At 39.1% G+C, this 21,550-nt stretch overlaps 1 long non-coding RNA gene across 1 annotated transcript; it reads right to left on the bottom strand.

Moving 5' to 3' along the window:
- Nucleotides 1–255: 255 nt before the first annotated feature.
- On the bottom strand, nucleotides 256–13,500 carry LOC124556640. The gene is made up of 3 exons (XR_006968637.1): nucleotides 13,314–13,500; nucleotides 12,902–13,013; nucleotides 256–428 (listed from the first exon to the last, which is right to left on the bottom strand). It is a non-coding gene; the product is annotated as an uncharacterized LOC124556640 (long non-coding RNA).
- Nucleotides 13,501–21,550: the final 8,050 nt, after the last annotated feature.

Genomic DNA, 21,550 nt, shown 5'->3' with positions numbered 1-21,550 from the left:
GCCAAATCGTTCCCCTTTTTGGCCACACCATGGAAGGAACATCAGGCTAAGGACGGCAGCGGAACTTATTCGCCACGGTACCTTGTATGTTCGAGAGCTGATGGGCAGTCTTTCATGACAATGAAGCCTCAGTTTTTTGTGGAGCATTTGGAGTGGTGGAGGGATTGTCCAAAACGAGATGTGGGTCAGTCTTGATCAGAACAGCATCCTCAGCCCAGTCACCAACATTACTAGCTTGTGACAAGCTGGCCGATGTTTCTGTAACCATCACACCCCATAAGAGCTTAAATACAGTCCAGGGTATCCTATTTCACAGAGACGTCCTTCTGCAGTCTGGCGATGAGCTGGGCCCCAATTTAGAGCGGTGAGGTGTACATTTCGCTCCTGTAGTTGTTCTGTTGTGGTACTACTGAAGTTGCGATATCTTTCTGAAAATAAATCAAAGATATACTGAATGAGTGAAAAGAACAAACATAAGTAGAATAACATCACTGTATGTCAAATTAGAAAAGAATTAAATATGTACTGATTAGTAACATGAATTTTGTGTGTAGAGTACACCACTCCATTGCCAATGAAGCACCTAGGAGTGAAAACTGCTGCATTTGAGCAAATATTAAGCTGTCAAATGGTGAAGCATATAATCAGCTAATCTGGTAACATGTTGCATTCACAATGTAAATGGGCAGCTGCGGACAGTGATGCTAGTGTTTACCAAGAGTCATTTTATAGGTGCATCTTCAAGGCCTTAAGCATTTGTGACGAAGCAAGCTGGGATCTCTTTACTTCGTCTCTTATTTTTCCACCTGCCTCCTTAAATTATTTTTAATTTAATTTTTGCCTAGTTACCTTTACATGTATGAATATAATCCGCATTTCCATAAAAGAGAGATGCTGGCTCTCCGTCTTAAGGAATATAGCATGAGGTCAAATTTTGTGCCTACTTTTGTATATGTAATTAATTTCCTAATTTATTTTGACCATTCCTAGTTAAATTTTTGTTATAGGGTGAAATCAGTAATTGTTTTGTGACAGATTCTATTGTTGACTTATAAACAAATATAAATTCTGTAGCAAATATAAACATTTGGAAGAAAAACTACTCAGATTCTTAAAGTATCTATTTGGCTCTATTCAAAAACATATTAGCAAAGTCAGCCCTTAATTAATTCCAAAATAATTACCAGGTTTGTCAAAAGTATTGTTTGTGTAACTATATTAATTTCATTATTTAAACAAATGATTCGGCCTAATCTTTGTGGTAGAAGGAACTACTAAAAAGAATGAGTTATGAGTTAAATTTTAATTGTAATTTCTGTAACTTAAACAGTGAAAATGTAAAGCTTCAGTGCCTATTATTGTGGGGATATACAAAAAACTGATTTTTGGTGCTGAGACACTCAGTCCACAGCCGATTTTCAGACAGGAATTATGTATTCGTTAAATTAACAACAATCCATCAACTTAACAGTGGAATAAGTGTAACACAAATAAGCCGTGTGTTAGAACAATTAATGACAATGTCTGTTCAATTTATTTGAGAAATAGTGTCACACACATTGTATTATTCTGCAAGAACTGCCTAGTTAGGTTTTCACTGCTCATAGATATTCAATGGCAAACTATTGCAGCAATATGCTGATGTTGCCTGCAACCTATTAATGAGGCTTTTCAACATTAACCCATAGTTAATCTGCCATATAATTGTGTAATATTGGGCAGGTTGTGAACAGTGAAAGTAAAGAACTGTGAATCTCAATTGTGCAACTGTTGGCCACATCATTTACAGTAGTCTGTGTTGAGCTTCCACCCACTATCTTTCAGCTAGTATAACAATGCAGCACACCGACACAGAGGACTATCAAGGAAGAAATAAAGCAGGCAAATGTCATACATTCTAACAGCTCCTTCACAAGATATACACTTACTAACATGGCTTGACATAAATAAACCATCACAATTTCGAAAGAATAGTGATTCCTTCTACTCATCCACCATGTTCTTTACATCCCACCAAGAAGGTGAACTTACAGGGCTATGAAACAAGTAAACAACCAAACATTGGTTAAGCCCTACATTATATTAACAAGAAACTATCACAATACTGCTTAATAATAGTTCTGTCTCTGCCAGTTAAAAGTGTTCTAATGAATTAGAAAGAAAGCTGCTGTGACTTCAGTTACGTTAGGTAGCTGCAGACTGTCTTAACAGGAACTAAATATTTACTTAATTAATAAAGTATTTTTCAAAGAAAATAGTAACCTAAATCTGTTATTACACAGGATAGTTTACAAAATACTACTTGCCATCCATCTAAAGGAGGAATCAAACCCTTGCACTAAGATAAGCAGTGGAAGGAGACATCACCAGGAATGTTTTTAATTGGCTGAGATAACCAATTACTTGCTGTATGTTAGATGGGAGCTTCTCAAATATCTTCACACCATAGGATATAATTCCTAAGTTACATCTCTGTCTTGTATTGATGGTGCAGATCACAGTTCAGCTTGAACTGATTTTTCACAGCCACACTACAGTTCTTTCATGACACCTATATGCCCACTATAATGACTGATTTTTTTTTTACCCAACAGCATTCTCAGGTGCAGTATGATGCACAGGATGGGGAGAGCCAACTGTTGCCTTATCATCAGATGGTGCATGTTTGCAGCACTGCTGGAGTGGTGCTGCTGTGGCCAGGCGTGAACTGTACATACTTCTCACTACATTCAGTGTGTACATGTTTTGTTCTTTGGCCATAGCTACATGAGCCACAACAATGCTGGAAATATGCAATAAATATGTCCCATCTGATAATAAATCTCTTGTGAATTCAAAACCAGTCATGGTAAATAGAAACTGAAGAATAAAATCATAGGTGCCTGGTTGCTGGAAACCTTTACACAATTTTAAACCTGAACTGAAATTGCTTCTTCTGGCAACATCTGCCTGAAGAGAGGTATTTAACAAAAACCTTGTGGCATAAGACTACGATTGCTTGGGCTATTTAGAACTAAATGTCAATATTCCTTCACAGTAACATGAGCAGTGACAGATACCAATATGTTCATTATTATTACTTTTCAGCCAGTGAGCTAGCTGCTAATCTGTAAGTAGCTAGAACGTAGACACAGAAGACACAGAGTGTAAAACCAATGTAACCTACACCATTTTGGTACAAACAGACCAATGATCCTTGGAACACAGCATTATTTCTAGTTAGACACACAAACTATATCTGAAGAACAAAATCAGTCTATATAAAGGGATCTACTGCTCTAACTATTATAAAAGGTAGATTGGCAAAACAAAATCATGACTCCACCCACCTGTTTTGAACAGTAATGTCATCAACATGGTTTAAACTATTTCAAGCACATACAATACGGTGACCATGACATCACTTATTACAACTGCAAACAAACATAAATAACATTGAAGTATTTAACTCCAACATCAGAATGAAACTGACAGGAGAACTCAATGACGGAGGTGGTTTCGGGCGCGGACAAATATACGACAGTAAGAATAATGACATTACAGCAAAACAAATAGTTGCCCAAAAATCAAGCACATGAAATCCTCAAAATTTAACACAAAAAAATTACAAAAACAAAATTTATTGGTGTTGTAAATTTCAATACCTCAAATGAGGACTACAATACCAGTAACCCATACACAACTAAAAAACTCAACACCACAATTTTCACCTACATAGCTCCAACAAAGCCCTCGACACCAGGAACCAACATACAACTCTAAAACATGGTGTTGCAAATTTCACTTCACCCATAATCCTCAAGCAAAGGTCTTGATATCGTGAACTTGCACCCAACTCCAAAACCCGATGACACAAATTGGCCTATATAGCACCAAAAAACAAAGCCCACTGTACAAAAAGAAACACACTCAAATGCTAAAATCTATTTTCCACACTTTCACTTACTCTACCTAATGCAAAGACCACAGTACATATTCTAATGGTACATCATTAACCATGATATCAACCAATCACAGTCCAACACAATTACCACACACTGACAAGAAAAATCCCAAAATTTATGAAATATTGGTCATCATCAATTTCAATATACACAAAGAAACTATAGTCAACAAACTCATACCATACATAGTGTGGTATCAATGTTCGATACCACACTTGTTAGGGGTTGAAGTTATCGACCACAGTCCATATTAGTATCGTTGGACCCGCGAGTTGCAACCAGCGCCGCTCCGTGGCTTGTATCAACTTTCTAGAGACCTCTCATCCACTCTTGCTCGGGACGTCAAGTAGTAAAGCCTTCAGCTGATAGGAAGCAACCTCTAACAAGGCACTTAGTAACATATGGCCCAAACGAGGCCTCAATAGCTATCTGTTTATAATTATATGTATGCAGCCAAGAAGAATCCTGTACAACCAGTTAAGTACAATGTATATTATTTTTTTACCAACGACTTAATTATTTTAGTCGTTGCAGATCCAGACCATTCAGCCAGCACGTTATCGACGTTACTGACAAACCTGCTGTGATTTATATGTTTCTATTTAGCATTGGCCACCAGTCAACACTGGCGACGACTCGTTCGTCGTCGTCATAACAATTGGCGACAAGGTTAAAGATACAGATTTTTTGGAAAGTGGAACAGTGACAGCAGCCTATTTATACATGTTTACAGACTATATACCCGGCTGTGCCACCCATCCTCTCCGCATGGTGTGATTGTGAGTGCATGACATTTTTTCCTAGTCCCGTTCGTGATTATTTGCTTTCGTTGTGATGGCAAATCCAGAGGCAGAACTGTTACGATTACAGAATCAGCAGCCCAACGCACTACTACACACATTGGGACTGCTCGTCCAGGGACAACAACAAGCTGTGCCACAAGTACCAGCTACACAGGAGCGGGCCGTACAGCAGGTCACAGCGCCGCCGTTTCGCGCATTTGACTTCTGCGTGGAAAGCTGGCAGGAGTGACACGTACAGTTTTCACACCACCTTGCTGCATATGACATCCAAAGTAAAACATGGCTGCATGTGCTTTTATCTTGTGTTGGCGTGGCATCGGACCACATTCTCCTCAAACTCTTCCCGAGAAGTTCTCCAGATCAGCACAGTTTCGAAGAACTTGTTCAGGAATTAACTGATTATTACAAGGAAAGTGTGAATGTTGTCACTCAGCAGTACAAATTTTTCCACACAAAACGTGCACCTCAGCAGAATTACCGTGAGTGGGTAGCCACTTTGCAAGGCCTCACTCGCAACTGTGGCTTTTCATGTTCTTGTGGCATATCATATTCTGACATCATGGTACAGGACACTATTGTGCAAAACGTGTCAGACACACGCATTAGAAAGCAAATTCTTAAATTATCCAACCCCACTTTAGAACAAGTGTTGGACATTTTGGACAGGCAGGACACTTTGGATTTTGCTGCAAATTCTTTTCAATCGCCTCCCGCTGTCTGTCAGGTTAGCAAGCTGGCTGCACGCGCATCACACATACATGATGCTGTACCGGCTCGGTGCACGCCTGCCCAATTCACTTCCAGGAAAAAGACACCTGTTATGCACCGACAGAAGCCGCCTGCTTTGTGCTCATGTCCGCAATGTACTTCAAAGCACTCACACCAGAACTGCCCATCGCACAAGGCCATGTGCCATTTTTGCAACAATAAGGGACATGTCCAGGCAGTGTGCCTCAAAATACAAAAATCTAATGCTCCATATTACATTTCCAGACAAAGTGGCTTCCACCGGAACGGTTTCTAAAATGAGCCATAAGCAATGGAAATAAATGTTGTACATTCGCCTCCAGTACCTGTGACATTGCCCGAGTGTGTGAATTTTCTTTGTGATGCCAGTGCAAGCCGACGTAAGGAGACCCATCACACACGATCTTCCTGTCAACATAAGCCAGTGCACACTGCTTCTCAATGCCATTTTTCGCTGATGGCAGAACAAACTTTTTGTAGACTTGAACATTCAGAATCATATGATCCCTTTTCAGTTGGACACTGGAGCTTCTGTTACACTCATGAATCATAAAACTTACGAATTGCTTGGTTCACCTCCACTGAGTAACGCAAATGTTACGTTAGCTACCTACAGTGGTCAAAGTATCAGGTTTTAGGACTGGGCAGTTTGCCAGCGACATACCGTGGGCAAACTCAAGTGATTTCTTTTCATGTACTGTGTTCACCCTCAGCTGTGAACATTCCTGATCTTGATTTATTTGATGTATTCTCCTTAATTATGCACGATGACACTCTAGCCGTCACTAAACGTGTTCCCACCAACAGTGTTTCTGAACTATGTCAAGAGTTTGCTGATATTTTTTCGCCAGGTTTAGGGCGCGAGACAAATTTTCAGACGCATACTGAATTGAAGGACAATGCACAGCCTCATGCGCTTTCTAGATTAAGTTGCTAAAACACTGCATGCACTTAAGGAACAAGGAGTGATTGAACCAGTGACAGCATCACTATGGGCTTCACCGTCGGATATCTTAACAAAACCATCATGCAAATTGCGACTGTGCATGGATTTTAAAGCCGCCATCAATCCTCAACTTGTTGTTGCAACATTTCCTACGCCACGTCCAGAAGACTTGTTTGACAAATTGTGTCAAGGTAAATATTTTTCCAAGTTAGATTTGCAATATGCATATCTTCAAATTCCTGTGGATGACGAATCCCACAAGATTCTCGTCGTGAAAACGCATTTAGGTCTCTACAAATTTAAGAGGCTTCTGTTTGGATAAGCCTCTGCACCTGCACTATTTCAGCAGTACTTACAGACTCTTTGTGCATCGATTTCTTCAGTGTGTAATTACCTAGATGACATCATAGCTTCTGGTTCTACACAGCATGAACATTTGCATAATTTGAGACAGTTATTTGAAGTGTTACATGAGAATGGACTTAAACTCAATAAGGACAGGTGTACATTTTTTTTCTGAACAGTTATCCTACTTAGGACACGTAATAAACTCTCAAGGGATCCACCCAAGTCTGGATCATATAAGAGCAATATCAGAGCTACCAGCATGCAAGACAGTTAAATAATTACAATCCATCCTTGGAAAGCTCAATTATTATTACAAGTTTTTGCCTCACATATCATCTCTTGCAGCAGCGTTACATCGACTATGTCGAAAGTACGTTTCATTCAATTGGCTGCCTGAATGTGAATGTGCCTTTCAGCAGCTTAAATCTGCGTTGTTATCTAGTACATAACCTCTTGGCCTCATGGTTGACCCTTCCGATTTTGGGATCGGAGCTGTTCTTGCACACAAAATTGGTTTGCGCGATGCCTGATTGCATTTGCATAAAAGCTACTCTCCTCTGCGCAGCGTAACTACTCGCAGATCGAGAAGGAAGCTCTTGCTTTGATTTTTGGAGTTACGAAAACCCACGCCAACACATTACCCAGATAGCCAATAGCTGAAGACTTGCTGTTCGACTCTTCCGAACAGGCTTGTATGTTCACTGGTGTGCAAAATGATGATGTAGTAGAAAGTTTTTCTGCTGACTTTTGTTGTATAACCACAGCAACAGCTAACAACCTAGTATTAAGTGTTGTTTTGTGTTATGTTACTTTTTATAAAATTTGGATCGAAGATCCATTGGTTCGTCTTTTTTTTTTGTGCAGACGACCTTTTGTCCAACGTGGTGTCATTTTGCTCTGCACGGAGATCGATCAGTCTCGTGTTATTGTTCCTCGTTCTTTGCAGTCACCTGCGCTACGACTTCTTCACCAAGGTCATTAGAGTATCGTACAGACAAAACAGTTAGCTCGCCATCACCGTACCTGGTTTGGTATTGTTGCTGACATACCCAAGATTTGTTGTTCTTGTTCTGTGAGTGCAGAAAACCAATCCGCACCACCGCAGAAAATTTTCTCTTGGCCTCAGGCAACTTTGCCACAGAATAGCTTACATTTAGATTTCGCTTGTCCTGTTTGGGATGCAGGATGGTTAATTCTTTCAGCAGTTTTCCATCTGTTGTTCACATGTCATCAACATCGTTTGCTACCATCAAATACTTGTCTTCTATATTTAGCATAGAAGGACTGCCACAAGTCATTGTCACTGACAGTGGACCTCAATTTGTGTCTGCACGGTTCAAAACCTTTTATGAAGCTAATGGTATTCAGCATTTAACTTCAGCACCATTCTCCCCTCAATCGAACGGAGCCGTTGAAAGATTCGTTCGGACATTTAAGTCGCAAATGTCTAAACGGTGCTTTGCAGGTGAATCACTGCAAGGTCATCCTCACAGAACTCTGCATTTGTTGCATCCCCCACACCACGTTTCTTTGCCATGGCAGACCCACAAAATCTTGCCTGATGATATTGTCTATTTTCATCATTCCCAACACCAATAGCCGATGGTTGAAAGGGTGCACCCTTCGCTATCTTGGTCGTGCTATGTTTGTCATATCAGGTCCATCTGGTGAGGTGTCCAGGCATTAGAAGCAGATGCGTCTCTTTAGCCGTGGTGTCTCTGCCACTTGCCCTATGTTTCCAGTGTCGGCGCCGTCGGGGGTGCCCCCGAAGGGCCCTCTTTCTTGCTCTCCTCACCCCTGGGTGCCAGCACCCGTAGCTCCGCCTCTGCTGCGCGATGACGTGCCAGCGCGCATACCATGTCTCACAGGGAAGTCGCCCGCAGTGCCAGCAACGCTGCGGTGACCAGATGACCATATGGACCAGGTGCCTTCAACTGTGATAGAGCACAGTGAAATTCAGGTTACAATGCCATCCAACGCCACAGAACAGTCTGCACTTCCTGATTTCCAGTCTTTGATGCCGGTCAGGTGCCCCGAAGCGATGGACGTCGACCCTTCGGTTGCTACCATAGTTGTAGAAGCGCAGATGCCTCATGTTGACGTGCACCCTGGAGTAGATTTCCAGGCATGTCCTGTCTCCCATTGGTCGGAATGGCAGGGTGTAGGTGGGCATGCCCCGCCTGCAGTCAGGCTCCCCACCTCCTCGACTACATCAGCATGGCGTCCCCCACGTGGCGGCCATGAACCACATTCAACGGCCATTCGCAGATTTGCGAGGGAGGAATGTGGTATCAACGTATGATACCACAATTGTCAGGGGTTGAAGTATTCGATTGCTGTCCGTATTAGTATCATTGTACCCATGAGTCATAACCAGCGCTGCTCTGTGGCTTGTATCAAGTTTCTAGCGAGCTCTCGTCCACTCTTGCTCGGAACATCAAGTAGTAAAGTAGCATAACCTTCAGCTGATAGGAAGCAACCTCTAACAAGGCGCTTAGTAACGTATGGCCTAAGTGAGGCCTCAATAGCTATCTGTTTATAATTATATGTATGAAGCCAAGAAGAATCCTGAACAACCAGTTAAGTACAATATATATAATTTTTTCCAACGACTTCCAATTATTTTAGTCGTTGCAGATCCAGACCATGCAGCCAGCACCTTATTGACATTACTGACAAACCTGCTGTGATTTATATGTTTCTATTTAGCACTGGTCACCAGCCAACACTGGCGACGACTCATTCATCGCCATCATAAAACATATAATAAAAACAAAAATATCTCCCACTGCAACAAGTAATGACCTACTCATAAATATCTGTATCTTATTCACAACTGATGAAGAAAGAAAAAAATTAATATTAAATCTCTGACCATAAGAAACACATGCCACTAATATTTCCGAGCATAAAAATGAATCCATCAGGTACAATGTGAAAATTCAAACTATCTCAGCAGAAAACCAGCAGAAATTCTTCCAATAGCAACCTGAAACATTCAATTCATGTCAAACAACTCACTAACATACATCTAGCACAAGAGAGCGCCCCCAAATACTACAACACACCATCTACAAACACAGACAGACTCAGAAACATCAAATCTCACCATGACATTAACACCACATCACAGGTACGTCACAGGTCTAAGCAGATGGGTGTAGCGTCAGCACATGACCTTGAGCAAATAACATGACAGTAGCCTCAGATAGTAAATGTGAAGCTGAAAGCAAAAAGGGACCTCTTGTCGAAAGAGTAAAATTTTCGGTACAAGCAAAAACCTATCTGGTATTTCTTTATTACAAGACATTCTGAAGTTTAATGAAGCCTTAGGTAACAACGATAATGTTACTGATAATGTCATTATTGAAACAGAACGAAAAGTTAATAGTGATCAAGTTTTAGATGAGAACGATGGTGCTCAAGACTTTGACCTGATGGCTGCATAAATTTAATTGACTCTTTTGATGCTGACAGAGATCATGCTCTCGTTTCAGAGTTTTTAAAAGCAGGTTGCGGGTGCAAAGAAGAATGTTGCGATTACTGTTCAGTTGATGACTATTTGGAAATATGTCATGAATGTACTGAGATTGATCAGTATGAGAACAATGTCAACACATTAGATCAAGTAATTTTAGGCCAATTGCGGTGTGTAACTTCAGATTCTTCTTTGACAGCTCGTAAACATAAAGTACAAACTGAGAGGAAACAACCAGAAGTAAATACTAAGTAAAAGGTCGGCATGTTTGTAAAAACAATTACATGTTTTCCAACAATATTAAAATTAAAAGACTAAAGCGCTCTAACAAAAATGTAAAATGATACAGGATTGACTGTCAAAGCTCATGGTAATGCAAAAAAACTTCCTAAGAATGTGACTTCTTTTTCTGATTCAGAGTTTGTTGTAAAGTTTTTACACAACTACGCAGAACAACATGCCATAATTTTACCAGGCAGAAGTAGCACTCAATTTAATGCAAATTTCAAACTTCTACCTTCAAGTGCTAATAAAGCCAAAATTTTTGAAACTTACATGGCTTCCTTTACTAATGATATGCCCGTAAAACCAGTATCAAGTAAAGTGTTCTGTAATATTTGGAAAGAGATATGCCCAAAAATAGTTGTCATGAAGCCCAAATCAGATCTTTGTGCATTTTGCCAATGGCATTTCACTCCAGGAACTGCAATGGCATCAGTGCCTGAAGAAACTAAAATGGAAACTATTGAAAAAATGAGGTCCCATCTACAACTTGTTGCAAAATAAAGAGAGTTTTATAAGGGAACTATCAAAAAGACTAAGGAAAATTTTGAAGATGGTGATAGAAGTTTTGTACACTACGGTTTTGACATGGCCCAGCAGGTTTACATACCCAGTAACCCGTTGCAGCCTGGACCTATTTAGTTCTTGGTTCCATTCAGAATAGGAATATTTGGGGTTATGTGTGAGACTGTGAACAAACAAGTAAACCATCTACTCCCAGAAAGTGTAGGAACAACAAAGGGATCCAATGTTGTTGCCAGTCTTTTCCACAACTACTCGAAAAACTACAGTCATGGAGAAGACAATGTTCATTCATGCTGACAATTGTGTAGGTCAGAACAAGAACATCTTATTACGATATCTTGCTCGGAGAATCAGTAATAACAAAAATAAGAGAACTGTTTTGTCATTCATGCCAGTAGGTCACACACAATTTGCATGTGACTGGGCATCTGGACTTTTAAAGAAAAGATTTAGGGTCACCTATATCTCTTCCATACAAGAGTTCGCCGACTGCATTGAGAAATCTACATCTACAACACATGTTAACTCAACTGTTGCTGTTGGAAATGAAATAGGTGAAGTTGCTGTATACATATGACTGGCTAAATTTCTTGAAGGATAGTAATGCTAACAAAGTACCTCACATAACTAAATACAACCACTTTGAGTTCAACGTTAGCTCCAAAGGTAGAGTACATTGCAAATTGGACATTGATGGAAATGAATTTGTGTATTGCATCTTCCCCAATGACAATGAACCCACTGGGTTTCCTGCTGCAGTAATTCCTCCAGGCATGACAAGACAACGAAAACAGTATCCTTTTAAAAACATCAGGACCTATTGCAAAGAGAACTACAAAGACATTATGTGTCTTGAAGTAGGCTCAGAATGTGAACTACAAAATATGGGACCTCAGTAACCTATTTTGGAGGATTTGTGACTTCCAATTTCTTGTGGTTCTAGTGCCATTAATTGCTCCAGGATCAAAATTTGATCCAAAAGATGCCATAACATAGTGTAACAATATAAATATTATGCCAAAAAAATAAGCACGGGGCTTGCTATATATTTCTCAACAAGGGGCCAATTTATTTGGTTTCAAATGTATTTACACTCTGATGTGATATAGGTCTCAGGGAGTAATCCACTTATTGTGAAGTGTTAATTTAAAAAACTCCAAACCACTTGACAAAGGACATTTTAAGTGTAATATATATGCAGAATTTGTTTCTTAAATATGTAAAGTCAAGCACTGATAATAAAGTGAAACTTTAAAAGCCCATATCTCAAAACACCTCTTTTATGTCATAAATATTCAACCTGCCATAACTTCCTCAAATTTGGAGATAGAAATAAAATTTTTTTACAAGTTGTTCAGAATGCAATGCTGAATGTAAAAACCACAAAAACTCAAATTCCTAAATTTTCGACAAGAGGTCCCTTTTCGCTTTCCGCCTCACAAATATTGATAAGGCAATGACTGCCAATTGGCAAGGAAACAGGACTAAATTATCTAGAAAGAAGCTTAATTACTGTTGGAACATTTGTTCAGTGTGTGCATCTTTTTGGTACAACCCAAAAAACGTCAGCACTGCCTGCTTTGCACTTAGAAATCTTTCTCACTGTACTGGCCCACAAACAAGACTGACAGCACAATTTTATTCAATCTGTACTACAGCATATTCTTTTTAATCAGCGCAGCTAAGATTTAAAAATTGTCTATTCTAACACTGAAACTCATATACTTACACCCTAAACCATTTACTCCCCACTGGTACTTAAGATTAATAATAAACATCGAATTTTGAAGACGCTGATTTTCTGAATGTAAGCCGCATAAACCCTTACCTGCTACTTCAGTATCTTGTTTTGCAAATGAAAAAATTTCTCACACTATGTACTGTTTAGCTGCATGTCACCTTCTGCTTTTAGCAAGTTTCATCGTTAAACACTTCAGTGACTGAAAATAAAGTTCAAGAACTTCACTACTTAACAACTCAAAATGTTTAAATGAGAGTTAACTTTCAAGAAGCCTTCCATCAACCATATAAACAGTACTAAGTTGCATACAACATACTTTTGTACTCTTTAATATACACTTACAACTATGAAACTAAATCTGCAGTTTATAACGTTCTCAGTACAACGCTGTACTTGCAGCTTGAGCACATACGACACAGTATTAGATAAATCCTCTACATTTATATTCTACGGGAAAATACGATATGCTAACCACAATCATTTTAACTGATCAACTCACTTGCCTCCCAGAATGTCAATGTATATTACGTTTCCTAGTCTCTCTCCAACAATTTTGCAACCCATTTTGCGTTCTGCTTTTCGTTTCCTATTAATCGGAACAGCACGAAGCCTATGGCTGAGTTACCACTACAGTTCCACGAAGCACCTACTAATCCTATCTTGACCAAAACAATAACAAACACAGATCTTCCCGCTCGCCAAAAATTTCGTCTTCAAAGTTAATACTCACAACGCCTTCAAATGGGATGTGGTAACATCTGAGAACTATATCACGTCCCCTTGTTTCGCTGTCATTAAAGTCTTGTGCGATTCACCGCCAAACACTGTACTTGCATCGCTTTATTACATATTTACAAATATTGAAAAACAAAGTAGATTGACTAATTCAACGAAAGCTAGGTCCATGGAAATACAACTGTAATAAATTTCTTTGCAGTGGTTCGACACTCGTTAACTATCGATAGTTGTGAGCGGCAATCTTGTAGCCTATAAATAGCGAGTCTTCGGCGCTGAAATTCATAGAGAAAATTGAATTTCAGAAAACTTTAGAGCAGTAACACTTGTCGTAAATTTGTTTGTAGTGTGAACGTAGAAATTGAGATGTTGGTGTGGGAAACCACTTTAACTCCGCCTGCAGTTACTGTTGGAGTGAATTAAGTAGCTCTGCAGTTGCTGTTGCCGGTCCCAAGCCCGGAGAAAGGAGGAGGGTTGGCGAGGCGCAGAAGCCGTAAAAGAATCGACATAAAATAGTTGGAGAGATCCTGTAGAGCTTAATACCTTAGTCGTAATGACGACGACGATAATAATAATATTGATTAACCCACACAATTTCAACGAGCGTAACAAGCAGGAATGTTGGAGCTTCCCAAATCTCTTCAACCGAAATGCAAATACTTCTGAGCTTAACCGTTTCTATTGAATAAAATTTTTCTTGGGTATCGCTATTCTTATAAAAGCAAAATATAACAGTTTAAATGGATAACTTGCACACCCTCCGCACTTGTGCCAATTCCTGCTATTATGTCAGTGTAATAGCGCCAGAAGGCTTGTCAGTACGAAAGGATAGCGTGTTCAGCTTCGAAGTCTAGACAAAGTTATTGTAGTAGTGGACACAAGGAATCGGATATTCTAACCACTGCTTCTCAGTATATTTATTCCTTAATGAAATTTGTTGAAAATAATGTGCCTATTTACAACCAAAGCTCAATATATTATATCGATACTAGTGATAAGAACAATCTATATAAAAACCTAACATCACGTACCTTGGTCCAAAAAGGCGCCCAATATTCAGGAACACACAGATTCAGTTAACTGCCAGCAACCATTAAAAACTTGGCTTCAGATAAATTACAGCTTAAACAGAGTTTGAAAGACTTTTTGTTAGGAAACTCATCTACTCTGTAGACGAATATCCTAACAGGGACAGTTATACCAGCTTATGTAATAATTTCTGTTTTGACAGAACTTGGTCACAACAGTTAAGATTTGGTACGATGGGTATGACGATAAATTTATCAAATACTTATAACTAGGTTTCATTCTGATAGTGTATTAATTCTGTAAATATTAGCAGTTCCAATTTATTGTAATATGTTCACATATTGTGACAATCTCCTGACAAATGATTGGGGAAGTGAGTGTTGTATTCATGTGTTCTATATTTTTTATGTTATACTTTCTGACATGTTCCATGCCCATGAGAGTCATGTCATTTTTGGGTCTGTGGAACAAAAACTTAATCTAATCTAGAAAGAAAATTTCATCTCATCAAAACAGTCAATAGAAATTGTGAATTAAATTTCATTATGGGGCTTTAAATTTCTAGTAATGGAATAATAATATTTTTGGGTAAAGTTCACAGTCATATAGATTACCACATAGTCCAGTACGAGTATGTATTTAGAATATGATTTATAACCTCTTTGTAATGTTTAGTTGTCTCAGCTACATTTTCTGACATGATAGAGAAAGAATTCAAAGTATGACTAGTAGTAAATCTGGCAAAAATTACAGTGATCCCTTAGACTGCCCTCATCTGAAGAAAAGTTGAATTTCTAATTTATAATTGAGCTTACTGTTGATCTGCTAATGTTATGACCAACCTTGCCTTCCACTTGCTGAAACATGCACTGATTACCCCGAGGGTAACATTGTTATTAACTTTACTAGTAGAGAATTAAAATTTTCTCTCTCTCTCTCTCTCTCTCTCTCTCTCTCTCTCTCTCTCTCTCTCTCTCTCTCTCTCTCTCTCTCTCTCACATCATCTGGGGGAGTACATCCTATGGGTTTAGATTGTAGACAATGTGTAGCATACGCGCAATTTAAAAGTGGTGTATATTAAACCATAGGTGTACAAACTGAGTGTCTGAATTCAAGTCTTCATGTGACCTGAAAGAAATGATAAATAATTGTACAACATGTTTTGAGTCACTTGTTCAGGATAAGGACAATTCTGTGTGCCACTTGCTTGTAATGACTTGTTTATGTGTAGATGTCGATGCATTAAGGTTGATTACATGCATGTGTTGGCCACCAGTAGCTGAGTGGTCAGCGCGACGGACTGTCAATCCTAAGGGCCCGGGTTCAATTCCCGGCTGGGTCGAAGATTTTCTCCGCTCAGGGATTGGGTGTTGTGTAGTCCTAGTCATCATCATTTCATCCCCATCGACGCGCAAGTCGCCAAAGTGGCGGTCAAATCAAAAGACTTGCACCAGGCGAGCGGTCTCCCCGACGGGAGGCCCTCGTCACACGCCATATATACGAGGTGTAAGGCATTCAGGCTGATACATGCAAGTGAAGAGAGTGGGAAGTGGGCCTACAGTTAAAGATATGTTTAGTTGTGTACATATTTGTTGTATCAAAGAAGATATCTTACTTGTGAATTCACTATGGTACTGCAAAACATTTAACTGCAGCTGCCAGGTAAATAAACAAACTTAAAACTTTTTGCAGGGCAAATCATCCTGTGGAGCAGATACAAAGTAGAGCAAGTTATACATGCGAAACAATAATCTTGTGTTTTTTGCCTTGTTTGTGCACACAGGGACAGGTAGGGCCAAAAAGGAAGAGGAACAGATAGCTCTAAAAATATATGAGACTTTGGTGACAAATGCATGTAATGTTGCAAACCTCTTAAACAAGTACTTTGTTTCTATTACTGACTGCTTGGGCTTTTCAGGTTCAGTAAACAGTGCAGTGGAGTATCTGAGACCAGTCTTTACAAATAACTGCAGTAAAATGGAATGGCACATCTCACAAAGAAGTAGCATTCATTATAAAATCCTTAACATCTAAGTATTCTAGTGGTTATGGTAAATTATATCAACAAAGTTAATCAAAGAGTGCTCATGCAAGGTGAATTCTGTCTGAAGCTATTTGTGTAATCAATCTCTTATCAGCAGAACATTTGCAGACTGGCTAAAATGTGCCGAAGTTAAGCCTCTTTACAAGAAGGGGGATAAAGAGATTCCATCAAACTATCACCTAATTTCACTTTCGCCAACTTTTCCAAAAATATTTGAAAAGGTTGTATTCAAGTGTCTCCTTAAGTATATGACTGCAAATAATATATTGTCCTAGTCATAGTTTGGGTTTCTAAAAACTTTCTGATAGAGAGAAAGCTATTTACATGCATAGTGAGAATGTACTTAATGAACTAGATAACAAATTAGAGGTTAGTGGCATTTTCTGTGACCTCTCGAAAGCCTTTTACTGTGTGAATCACAGCATTCTCTTAAGTAAATTAGAATATTATGGTGTCAACAGTAGTGCTGCGAAATGGTTTGAGTCTTATTTAACTAACAGGAAACAAAGGGTGTCATTGTGAAATACCCGAGCATTAAGCAGTCAGTCTTCATCTGACTGGGAATTAATTACGTGTAGTGTTCCTGGAGGTTCCATCTTGGGTCTGTTGCTTTTTCTTGTGTGCATTAATGACTTCTTGCCCATTACATTGCCAGATGCTAAGTTTGTTTTGTTGCAGATGGTACAGACATTGCAATAAGTAGGAAGTCAAGTACAGATTTAGAAATGGCTGCTAATCAAGTTTTCACTGACATTAATAAATGATTTAAAACTAATTCACTGACATTAAACTTTGTAAAGACACACCAGAACCTGTAAGAGATTTCCTTCTAGCATGTGTATAGCACATGAAGACATGCAGATCAAAGAGGTTGACAGTGTTAAATTTCTGGGATTATAACTCGATAATAAATTCAGTTGGGATGGGATTTGCAGTCAGAATGATGTCAGGTGTAGTAAATATAATAAGAACTTGCATACTTTTCTTATTTTCTTTCTGTAATGTCATATGGGATCATATTCTGGAGTAACTGACGAAGCCGAGCAAAAGTTTTTAGCAAGCAAAAGCATATAACAAGACTCATTTGTTGTGTAAATTCAAGAAAATCATGTAGAAACCTGTTCAAGGAACTTTGTATCCTAACCATTGCTTCTCAGTATATTTATTCTTAATGTAATTTGTTGCAAGTAATATATCTCCATTTCCAACCAATTGCTCAATACATAGTATCAGTACTAGGAGTAAGAACAATCCACATAAAAACCTAAAATCACTTACCTTGGATCAGAAAGGGGTCCAATATCCAGGAACACACATTTTCAATAAATCACCAGCAACCATTAAAAACTTGGCTTCAGATAAAGCACAGTTTAAACAGAGTTTGAAAGACTTTCTGGTAGGCAACTCCTTCTACTCTACAAATAAATATCTTAACAGCGACTGTTAGACCATCTTAAGGAAAAATTTTAGTTTGCACCAATAGGTCACAACTGACAAGATTAGGTATTTTATGAATGATAAATTTGTTAAAAGTGCATAGCTGTGTTTCATCCTGACAGAGTATTAATTCTGTAAATATTAGGTGTTCTAGTTTGCTGAAATGCATTTACCTATTTTGACAGTCTGCTGATAATTGATCAGGGTAGTGATTATTATATTCAGATGTTTTATGTTTGTTTTTTTTATGTTACACTTTCTGACTTGTTTCACACCCGTGAGAATCATCTCATTTTTGGGTCTCTTGCACAAAAACTAAATCTAATGTAATCTAATTCCATTTCATTATAGTCACAGAACTTTGTAGGTAGTAGTCCTAGTGCTGTGTTGACACTGCCAAGTCTTGTAAACATTCTCTAGTCCATGTAGTAATTTTGCCACAAGTGTCATATCAGAGCAGACTTTATCACTTATTCTACATTATTTGCCCACAAAATTGAAATACTGAATGGGGATAAGGTATTCATTTATTTTTATCTACACCAAATCATTCACATGCAGTCAATGGTTCCGTGAATAATTTTGATAACTACTTTTACATTGGGAATTGACAAAATGTGGTTGTGGGAGTGATGTAATCAACTAATTGATATGTGACAAGTGAAGTGTCTCTCTCTAATTTCTCATGTTCTTTGATGCTTCCTGTTCTGGTTTGTTTGCTAATGTGTACACATGTGTCTTTTGTATCTGTGCAGAATAAAGTGTGGTTTACACTGAGGTGAAAAACAGTCATAGAATAGCAATGTGCACATGGTGGTAATATCATGTATACAGTGTATAAAAGGACAATGCATTAGCAGACCAGTCATTTGTATTTGAGTGATTCATGTGAAATGTTTCCAACCTGATTACAGCCATATGAGGCGAATTAACAGACTTTGAACATGGAATGGTAGTTGCTGCTAGATGTGCGGGACTTTCCACTTCAAAAATCATTAGGGAATTCAGTATTCTGAGATCCGCAGTGTCAAGAGTGTTTCGATAGTAGCAAATTTCAAGCACAGTGCAAGCTATTGGTGGCTCCATAATTGTGTGGGCTGTGTTTACATAGAATGGACTTGCTCCTCTGGTCCAACTGGACCAATCATTGAATGGAAATGTTTATGTTCAGCTACTTGGAGACCATTTGCAGCTATTCATGTTTGAAACAATGGTGGAATTTTTATAGATGACAGTGTACCTGGTCACCGGGCCACAGTTGTTCGCACTCGGTTTGAATAACTTTCTGAACAATTCAAGTGTATGATTTAGGCACCAGGATCACCCAACGTGAATCCTTTCATACATTTATGGGACATAATTGAGATGTCAGTTCATGCACATACTTGTGTACCAGGAACATTCACACTTACAGAGACAGCATGGGACGATATTTCTGCAGGGGTCTTCCAACAATGTATTGAGTCCACGCCACGTCATGTTGCTACACTACTCCGGGTAAAAGCATGTCCAACATGATATCAGGAGGCAACCCATAACTTTTGACACCTCAGTGTATTACACTGTTAGTCCGTGAATGTATTTTATTTGTTAGGAATAGTGTTCTTCCATAATTTGTGAACCCAAAGAAGCTATTCTGCTCTCGTGGATAGGTTATCTGCTGCAGTTGGCATAGATAAGTACCGTCAGGCATACCACACATAACCTTCTATATTCCATCAGTGGTACCGTCCAGGTCATTAAAAATGAGATACAGATTCTACATTGCCCGCCTCCCGTTTTTCAACCACTAGACTCCGTGCCACACACCGATCCACTTCGGAACATCATGGTTTCAAACACACTGGTCATGAAATTGGACACAGTGATATAATCACATAACATTGCTTCACACATAATTACAGCACTGTCGTAAGACATCAAATTCAGAGTGAACATATTTCCAGTCATTTCGCGTTCACTGGTACCACATGTGAGATCAACAGAAATATCCACTCATCAGCTTTCGCAGTCCTCCCACACTGTATTTGCAAATTCAGGCCCCACTGTTTGCAACTAATCGATTGAAAACTTAGTTGCAGTAAATGGAGAGCATTTTCAAGTAACAGCAAATTAGTGACTCTTTTAAATAGTTCACTTTGGTGACCAATAATCTTGATCAACGTGTTACTTCAGTAGTGTTGGACATTATATTATGATGCTCCCTGCACCAAGCCTACAATGCCCTCATGATGGTGCTTATTTCACATTGCACAAAATCAATGGGTCAAAGGCTCACACAAGTCCTGTACCATGAGAGGCATTATGACATGATTCTGTCTCAATTCTGGAGACACCTGCATGGATTGATTATCAGTTTGCATGCTTTACTGTTACACATTTGTCAACAACAATTGCTACCAAAATGAGGTTAATTTTAATTGCTCAGGAAGGGCAACCATTATATTAGTTACCAATAAAGCACACACCTTGCCCAAAACATATGTCACAGTGGCCACCGTGATAATTTCCATTCACTCTGAAGGAAGAGTGACCAGCCCAACATGCTGCTGCCTCGCTACCATGCCACATCTGCCTGAAAGTCACAGAGTGTTCTCGAGGACCTGTGAACTCCCCATGCCACTGTCAAGCGGCTAACTAAGCAGTCGTAAATGTTGCAACTATTGATCATGACAGCTGAGCACAAACGAGCCCCTTGCACATGCCCACAGTGGTTTCATAGCCGTGAGACCACTCAGACAAATGTTTACTGTTCCACAGACATTTTGGTCAACTGGCAATGAAGTGCAAGAAATTATGTTTGCACCTCAATGCCGAGAGATGATTTGGCTCAGGTGCAACAGTTTGACACCCATTAACAGCACCTACTGTTTTAGAACAGTTAGCACCCTATGTCAAAAAGACAGTATAGGACTGCTCAGCCTAACGCTTCTATCGGCATGCCTCCAAAGCTGCTGACTACCGAATGACTACACGGCACTACATCACAAAGGCTGTTCATTACCAACCACTATTCAGGGCTAGTGTTATTAATCAAATGGGATCAGAGATCAGCACACTGCCACACTAAGGCCAATTTAATGGCAGTTAACAAGTCCGTCATATGTGCATATGGTCACAATACGTTTGAGGCTGACAATTGCCTCTTTGAGAACTGCAAGTGGACTTACAAATTAACCAATGTTGCTCAACCTATTTCAGGTGCTGATTTCCTCACACAGGCTGCACTGACCACCAATTTACTAAATGAATGACTGATACACTCTGTCAACAGTCATACTATTCTTGCAGGAAAGGCTCATTCATCAAAGTACACAATGTCCAGTGTGTATAATTTAAGTGCTAACACCTCAAATGACCATCAACATTACTGGGAGTCGTACTGCTGCAACTTGAAATTACATCTCCATACCATGAAACAAGATTATGTAACAATCAGGTGTGAAATAATCAAGTTGCATGAGGACAATGTGGTGTTGAATGATACCCTA

Source organism: Schistocerca americana, chromosome X (genome assembly GCF_021461395.2).
Source record: "Schistocerca americana isolate TAMUIC-IGC-003095 chromosome X, iqSchAmer2.1, whole genome shotgun sequence".
Lineage (NCBI taxonomy): Eukaryota > Metazoa > Arthropoda > Insecta > Orthoptera > Acrididae > Schistocerca > Schistocerca americana.
Note: the sequence above shows the minus strand (reverse complement) of the source record. Positions and strands in the feature narration are given on the sequence as shown.